Genomic DNA, 9,625 nt, shown 5'->3' with positions numbered 1-9,625 from the left:
TGCGCTGTTTTTATAAATGTTTTAAGAAATAGGCACAAGTACTAAAACTAATTCTACGTGTGTTTAAACCAGAAATATACCCTTAGCTTGATAACATTAAACTACTTGTCTATGTACGGTAGGCGCGAATCCTAAAGATAGATCTATTGGGCCTGACAAACCCCATCCTGACTATGGGATGCTTTAGTACTTCGAGGTTATTTTAAACACACCTGATCTGGTGTACTTCAGAGGGTAAAACATGAACGTTAAGGCTTGTTACCGGGTGCCTACAACTTATAGAATACTTTTATACACTTGCGAGTGTACATATATTTATAAACGGAAATCTTGTGGTCTATTAATATATTGAAATGATTGTTGTGAAAAACCTATGAACTCACAAATCTTTTGGTTGACACTTTAAAGCATGTTTATTCTCAGGAATTAAAGAAATCTTCCGCTGTGCATTAGCTCATTTTAAGGATATTACTTGGAGTCATTCATGGCATATTTTGAAAGACGTTGCATTCGAGTCATTGAGTTCATCAAGATTATTATTAAGCCAAATATAGTTGGATGTATTATGAAATGGTGTGCATGCCGTCAACTTTCGTTGTAAAGAAAGTTTGTCTTTTAAAAACGAATGCAATGTTTGTAAAATGTATCATATAGAGGTCAAATACCTCGAGATGTAATCAACTATTGTGAATCGTTTATAATGTATATGAACGGGTCCTTTCAGTTGGTATCAGAGCTGGTTTAATGCCGTTTATTAGCGGGTTAATCGTAGAGGGGGTTCTCACAGTGTTACCTGTGACGAAGCATTGGCTCTTACTCCTCGCGGTCCCTATTAGGGTTGGCTCTACTGCCGAGAGGCGGACCGTAAAATCAGTGTCTGAGGTACGCTCAGTGGTCACAGGCGGTTAGCTGAGAAGGCACTGAGTGGGATGCGTCCCCAACTTACAGATGGTATCAGAGCCAGGCCCCGGACCAAACGTGCACAGCGAGGACGCTGTATCCCATTAGGGGGGAGGATTGTAACATCCATGTTACATCCGTCCCACATCGGTTAGAGAGGGGAATGAAGCATGCCTTATAAGGGTGTGGAGACCTTTCCTAGCATGACGCGTTTTGGGACCACAAGCGCAGCAGATCCCATTAGAAATCTGTAGTTAAGCGTGCTCAAGCGAGAGCACTACCAGGATGGGTGACCTCCTGGGAAAGTGCTCGTTGTGTTTGGTCGCCAAGAAAAAAATCCGTGAGCAACCTACGGGGGAGACAAGGGTACGTCCCTATCTCTGCAAAGCGGACAATATCATGCTACGGGGAACGTTTTACCTGGGGTGTTACATATTACCTACCCGTTAAAATATTTTCATCATTAACAGCTTGTACAAAATAATTTTTAATTACAATCTTTATGAAAATATACTTACATATATACTTTCTTCAGATGTAATCATGGATTTAATGAGTCAATATGATATTAAACTCATTTGATTTACTGTTAGAACAAGAATATATAATCTCTAAAATATTAGAGATTACATAATCACCATGTCGAACGAAGATAAATGATATAGAACGTCATGTAGAACGATGATTATACTCGAGGTACAGAATGAGATGTTGAGGTTTGTGCTGCAGATGTTGTTGTTGATGGTACTGGTGTTACCGGTGCTGTTGCTGAAGCTGGTAGGTTTTGCACCACATTTTCCAGATTGATTATTCGAGCGCGAAGTTAGTTGACTTCTTCCATTATTCCGGGATGATTGTTGGTCGGAATGAGCGGATGAATAAGGTTTAGAATTGTAGATAGAATATAATCATGTCGAGCTACTCTGGAAATGAGGCTGAAAATGGTGTTTCGGATAGGTTCACCGGTAAGTGCTTCAGGTTCATCGTCAAGAGGGCAATGTGGTGGATGGAAGGGATCGTCTTCTTCTTGTCTCCAATGATTAAGTAAGCTACGAACCCATCAGATGAATTGGTTGATTCATTCTAGTGACACTGCTTTTGGAGCTTAGGTGAAACTCCATATCGGAATAGCTGTCGGAATCTGAGGAATTCGAACTGGTTTAGGAATTCATCTCGTACAGTCAGATGAATGATTTTTCGAAAAGAAATAGATTATAGGATGTAGATTAGTACCCTGTAATACATAATTTACATATGCATATATAATACTAAAATTCCGTAAGTTACGGAGGAATCTACGGAAGCTGTCAGGAAAGGTCTATAGTAATAGATACTCTAAGATATGAATTTTTGTCTATACACTATCGATGCACTAAATGCAGTAAGACGTGTCTAGACTTAAGATGATAAGCAAGTGATTCCCTAAGAATGATAAGCAGGTAATTTTCAACACGAGATGATAAGCAAAACTTTTGACATGCAGACACGGTCGAAGTCCAGACCCACTAATGTATCTAAACAACTATCAGTTAAATACACTAATGCAAGACCTGGTTCACTAAGACCACCGCTCTGATACCAACTGTCATACCCCGTCCTAATCCATCTGGACGAAGTAACCAACATCTGGTCCCATTGCGATGATCGACTCTAAATAATGTCTTTAAAATGAGCAAATGCACAGCGAAAGGTTTCTTTCATACCTGAGAATAAACATGCTTTCAAGTGTCAACCAAAAGGTTGGTGAGTTCATAGGTTTATAATAAAACAATAAAATTCATCATTTTGATAGACCACAAGATTTAAATGCTGCATGGTACAAATGGGCCCGAATCCTATACCCACCTGTAATGTACATGCGATATCTTTTAAATACAGTACACCTTTCTCGTGTACTAAATCATCTTTCATAAATCTTAGTAACCGTACACATATCTCGTGCATAAAAATAACATACACATAACCTGTGCATAAAATCATTCTCTCGATACATAACATTCACTTTTCATTTCTTTCATAGCTAGGCTTAATAACCGACCTTAACATATAATGCGCATAATAATATCCCCAAAATAGAACATCTCGTCTGTATAATAATCATATAAACTTCGAAGTACTAAACACCACGCCCACTAGCCCTTCCGTCTAGTGAACATTCTGGGTGGGGGTGTTAAACCCGGTAGCTACCTTTAGGATTCGCGTCAATTAGGCGTGCACTAATTCTCAAAATTAGTGATGTTCCCTAATTCTTAGGTTACCAAGCAATAATAATCAGGGGAAAAATATTCATATCAATTGTGGCAATTATCACGTCCACATAATTCAATGGTGGCAATTATCACGTCCACATAATTCATTCGAGGAATGTTTTTCTTGTGTCTATCTCGTCAAACATTTATAAGAGCATTTCATGTATTCGCAGTTCAAAATGTATTTAAAAAGTATTTAATAAAACAGTTGTAAAAGTAGCGCATGTATTCTCAGTCCCAAAAATGTAAAGAGTAAAAGGGAATCAAATGATCTCACAATGCGATATTTTGTAGTAAAAATATGCATACGACGATACTGAACAATGCAAGGTTGGCCTCGGATTCAAGAACCTATATCATTTATATATATATATATATATATATATATATATATATATATATATATATATATATATATATATATATATATATATATATATATTAACACATATAATTGTAATCGGACAAATTTATATGTTATTACTAGTGATATAATTGTTATAGTTAATAATTTATAGGTCTCATTAATAATTTAATTAAATATATCTATTTTATATACCTTAGACAAATAATTAGTAAAAATATTAATATAGTTATGTTCCATGTATTCAATGTAGTTATTCATTTATATATATATATATATATATATATATATATATAATTGTTTGTTATTATAATAATATAGTAATGATAGTAATAATAGTATTTGTATCTATAATCATAATAATAATAATAATAATGTTAATAATGATAATAATAATATTAATAATCTTAGTAATAATAATATCAATAAAAATAATACTAATAATAATAATGGTAAAATAATAGTAATAATAATAATAATAATAATAATAATAATAATAATAATAATAATAATAATAATAATAATAATAATAATAATAATAATAATAATAATAATAATAATAATAATAATAATAATAATAATAATAATAATAATGTAAATAAAAATAGTAAGAATTATACCATCCTCATGTTATCATTTTATCATCATCATCATTAGTAATCTATCATAATCATCCTAAACTCATGATTGCCATAATCATCATCGATCAACATACATCATCATTCGTATGATTATCATCATAATAATAATACCCACGATCATCATCTCAACGAGCATCATAATCATAATATAACATCATGATCCTTACTCGCGTAACATACCAATCATCATCTAAATCAACCATCATCTTTAATCACCGATATCATTATCATCATATTATCACAATATTTATCATCACCACCATCAACATACTCGTTAATATTATCATCATCATGCTTCACCTTCTTCGCGGTTTAAGTCAAAATAGAAACAAATGAGCTCGAGCAGCAGGAAACCAACGAAACAAAAATAAAAGTAGGTAAGCAACAGTAATGCGTGTTGTGATATTGGGCCACCTAATAGAGCTGTTTATATTGGACTGGTTACAAAAGAATTAAAGATGGGCTTTAGTTGATTAACGGGCTGTTTTAAAAAGAATATAATGATGAGAGTTACATTAGCAACTTTCATTTCTCTTTTCTTTTCTTTATTAACCGACAGCAACAAAAGGCTGGGACAGTTTTAAACACAAAGAGAAAATAGAAAACAAAAGCGTATACGAGCAGCAGTTACAGTGGCAGCTTGTTGGGTCGTGGGTTGGGATTTTGGCCACGACAGAAACATGAAACATGTTCGATGGTTTCCTGGGTAATACAGAAAGATATAGCAGCGAATCAGCCATCTAGTTAGACTTCAGTTTATCATCGCCTTTATCATCTTGAAATCACCTTAATCATTATCGTCTCCTTTATTCAATAACGTCTCCATCATCTATTATTTCCTTTCACCATTACTCGAGTAATCACCATCATTACGTCACTGTTTTCATCATATATCATTGTACATCACATCATCTCACTGTCGTTACAATCATCATCATAGAATACGATCTTTATCATCACATAACAGTAACAGCAACGTATAATCATTAATGAACTACGTAGATTGCGTGATTCCTTAAGTGAAACGCGTAATTTCCTTGCAAATTACATGGAACGTGTTCCTATCTAAGCGAATCGCGTAATTTTGGTGACTAGAATACTGTAGCATTGTCATCTTCACGTTTCATTTTCATTTATAACAGCAAAGAGTAACAGTAATGAGCGATAATGGTGACAGTGAATAAAAAAATAGAATACATAGAAGTAGAAACAAAAGGATAGAGGGTGAGAGTTTGGTGGTCCTACTTCGAATAGAAAGCAGAAATAGGAGATACAAGTGTTTTGTTTGATGGTTGTGCATTCTTCATCCATAATTAATGTTTCCACTTCTCCACCGTAAACTTCTTCTATATTTGAATAATACTTCTTATCCCTTAGCTAGAACAATATGATTATCCATATTCCCGTCACCTGTTGTTATCTAACCGAGGTGGCGGTTTATGGTGGGAAATAGTTGAGTTGTGTTGGTGGTAGTCGATGGGTTAGTGTGGTGTTTGGTTGGAGAAAGATGGTAATTGAGCAAGAACAATTAAAAGGTGGTGAAAGTTGTACATGATAATCTAAGAATTAGAACTTAAAACACGGTTGTGGACCTTGTGGTGATTACACTCTGTATGCAATGCAATGTATATGTAATGTAATTTAATAATTATAATATTAATAATAATTAATAATAACTAATAATATAATGATAGATTTGACTAATAACAACCTACACAAAAGTCAAGCAATGGATCCCATTTAGCACATTTAGCAGCCGAGTGAAATGGAGTTATGTGCCGACAGTTTTCACGTACTGTGTATCGTGCAAAATCAGTGCCGGATAAAAGTGTTCAGAAAAATCCCATATTTTTAAATTAACTATATTTATTTATTTTGGTCATTATGGTATAAAATTCAGTCATTAACTTAATAAATAAAAATTACATCAACTGTCCCTCTTCTTTATGGGTAAAATATAAAAAGTGTTAAAATTAAATAATTAGTTCCTAAATATACTTTTAATAAGCCTATAACTTATATAACTCATTTTCGTATCACCGTTTATTTTAAAATTACATAAGTTCAAATTTAACTTGCTTAATATCAATCGGAACATCAAATGAGTATTACAATCATTTAATATACTTTATTTATATATAGATATATTTTAAATAATAATTATTATATTATCTTCTTTTTATTTTATTTTACATAATTAAAAATAACAACATATTATACTTAAAATTATATTTTTCCAACTATTATATATATATATATATATATATATATATATATATATATATATATATATATATATACATAACCATTTACAATTAATTGTTCGTGAATCGTCGAGAGGAATTGAAGGGTAATTGAATATATGAACATCGTTTCAAATTTTTCTAGACTCAAATTTACATACTTTTCTTATCGTATCGAAATCATATAAAGATTAAGTTTAAATTTGGTCGGAATTTCCTGGGTCGTCACAATTTTCTTGTTGGTACTGCTAGACATGGCTATTCGGGTCCTAATCATGATGATTTTGATTATAATTCTGCATGGAGTCAGTTTGTGTATTCCTAACCATGATTTTCTAAATACTGATGTGAGGAGGAAACACATTGCTTTTCCCTACATGCGATGCGGCCAGGTCTTGCTTTCTCACACTATCTCATTGCGAAAGGAGAATACAGAGAAGTTGACTCAGCCCGATTGTTGGTATTTGACTCAGATGTTTAACCGTCAATCGGTTAACATTCCTTATTGTGTAGCTAATTATTTGAGTAGTACAGCCAGGGGAAGGACGCAGGGCAGTGCTGTTTGTGGTGGTCATTTTGTGACTTTGATTGCTAGGTGTTTAGGGATTTCGGTTATAGGTTTGGGTACTCTTCAGACTGAGGTTGGTCATGTTAATGCAAGGATTTGGTTGAATGCTAAGGTAGTTAAGCGAGGGCCAGGTGAGAGTTTTGTTCCGTATAATCCACCAATGGGTCAGTTGATGTAGGCTGCGCACCAGCAGGATGCGCGATATACTGAGGCTTTGAGCAACTGTTCTAGAGGTAGCCGTAGAGGTGGTCGTGGTGATGTGGATGACCTGGCTCGTGTGATCGAGATGATGACTTTTGTATACACTCGTCAGGGTGATATGTCAGATATGATGGGGATTCATCATGATGAGTTAATGGCTAAGCGCTAAGAGGATAGGACTGAGTTTGATGAGTACAGGAGGGAATCTAGCTATGAGATGGGACGTATGGACTACTCAATTCAGTGGGGAGTTCATAATGATGAGAGGTTTTATAATCATTACCTCAGTACTGAGCCCTTTGACCCTACCTATATCGAGCCACCACCGCCGTATGCTCTAGATGTTGCATTCCCACCAGTGCGTTATAACCTTGCTTATGCCTTGGCCCAGATTCAGCCTGATGATGATGATGATGAGGAGGAGGAGGAGGAGGAGGAGATGAGGAGGAGATGTGTAGGTTCCCATGATGATCGTTGGGTATATTATGCTATGTTTATTTCAGACATTATGATTATTACTTTTGTTCTAATGATTTGTACTAATGGTCTGTAATAACTTTGATTATGTTTAATTATCGTATGCGTGGAACTTTTTATTATATATGTGCTGTTATGATTGATTGTTGGTTATGAGTTTGTGACGATGATTGAATAACGGATATGTGATGAAGCAATTAAAGATGCTTCTCGACTACATTAGAAGCTCGAAAAGGGGAGATTTACTTTTCTTGCTTATAATTATATATCTTTTTATATTTTTATGCAACGAGGGTATTGCAACTTTTTAAGTGTGGGGTGGGAGATGACTAAATTGCTTTTACAACTAAAACAAGTGCAAAAATGGGTATAATTTCATTTTTTTTTTCAACATTTTATATGAAACCTTGTGTAAATGATAAAGAAATATTTAGGATTTTTGTTAGTCTTTTTATTTTTACACCATTGTAAGCTAGTTTACACAGGTCGTCAGCACTTAATATGTGTGCTAAATTCAATTAATTACCACTAGGAACCTAAACCTTTAGTTAAAAACCTTATTAAACCAAATTCCCATTCCTAACCCTATTCTTGGAAGTATAAATTCTTAGTCAAACTTATGTCTTTTCATTAATCTAAATCTCGAAGCTAATAGAACTACTCTCAACTTCAAGATTGGACTACTTGTTTAAGTTAGGAATAAACGCCAAATATGGTGAAAAGATTGCAAACTTATAACCACTACCATATGGCATAATAATCATGGACCACTGAGGCAGCAAAAGAGTCCCAATGAGGGCCGATTTAGAAAAAATTACCAAGTGTAAAGCTAAAAGTTAAGCATGAAAGTAAAAGAACATGAAAAGTCAAAAGAGCCCAATGAAAGCCAATAGGAGTGATGAAAGCGAGAGAAAAGAGTTCCAATGAGAACCACACATTTATAAAAACTCTAGAAAATAGAAGAGTCCAATGATGACCAACTTGTATAAAACTGGATTAATAAACATTAGGTCTATTGGTACTCCTTGGTCTGGTTCAGACGAGTTCTTATAATAATAACTAAACTTTACTGATTAGACATCTTTGTGGTTTTGCATTTTGCTTCCGCCTTTACATAAATTTTATCTATGTCATGTCTATCTGTTAAAACCAACTCCATATTTTACCCAATTATGATATTTTTTTATACAAAGTTGAATGTTTTTAAATAATTTAAAATTTACTTGAGGACAAGTAAAAGCTCAAGTGCGGGGTATTTAATAACTCCTAAATTATAAAGTATTTTGATAATATTTTAAGAAGTTATCTTGGTATTTTGAAACCATTTTAATGTTATAACACACTAAAACGAGTAAAAATGGGAAAATAGGTATTTTTTTAATATTTTTTTGAAGTTATGTATCAAACAAGAGTAAAAACAGTCAAAAATGAAAAAAAAACTTGATGAAGCCGCCGACATGAAGGCACTGAATCCGCCGGTTCCATGTCATATTCCAGTATGTTCCAGATTTGATCGTAGAAAATGAAGAACTTGGCGACCAAGCAAAATACAGCAAAGCCGCCAGCTTCAAACTTGTTAGTCCCGTTAGATGCCTAGATTGGACGGTTTCTATGTGTTTGTGTTGGTTAGAGTATGAGTTATGCATGAACACTTGAGAGAGTAAGAGATGTGATAAAGTGTAACATATGATAACTAGATAACAAAATGGTGGGGAGTCTATATATGACAACCTCCCAAGTTACATGACTTACAAAGTTACCATGGTAAATAAAGGTAAATACAATACATTACATCATTAAAACCGTATGCCACTAATTTATTACATAAACATATGTCAACAATCTCCCCCTTGGCGTGCGGTTTTTAAAAAAAAATATCACCTTCCATTAATCAGCTTTGACTTTCACCCTCTGACTCCTTTTTCTTGGGTTCCTCCTCAGCTTTCATTGCCTTGATCACATCACTTCCAGGGGTATAGCTT

The sequence above is a fragment of the Rutidosis leptorrhynchoides genome, chromosome 3 (assembly GCF_046630445.1).
Source record: "Rutidosis leptorrhynchoides isolate AG116_Rl617_1_P2 chromosome 3, CSIRO_AGI_Rlap_v1, whole genome shotgun sequence".
Lineage (NCBI taxonomy): Eukaryota > Viridiplantae > Streptophyta > Magnoliopsida > Asterales > Asteraceae > Rutidosis > Rutidosis leptorrhynchoides.
Note: the sequence above shows the minus strand (reverse complement) of the source record.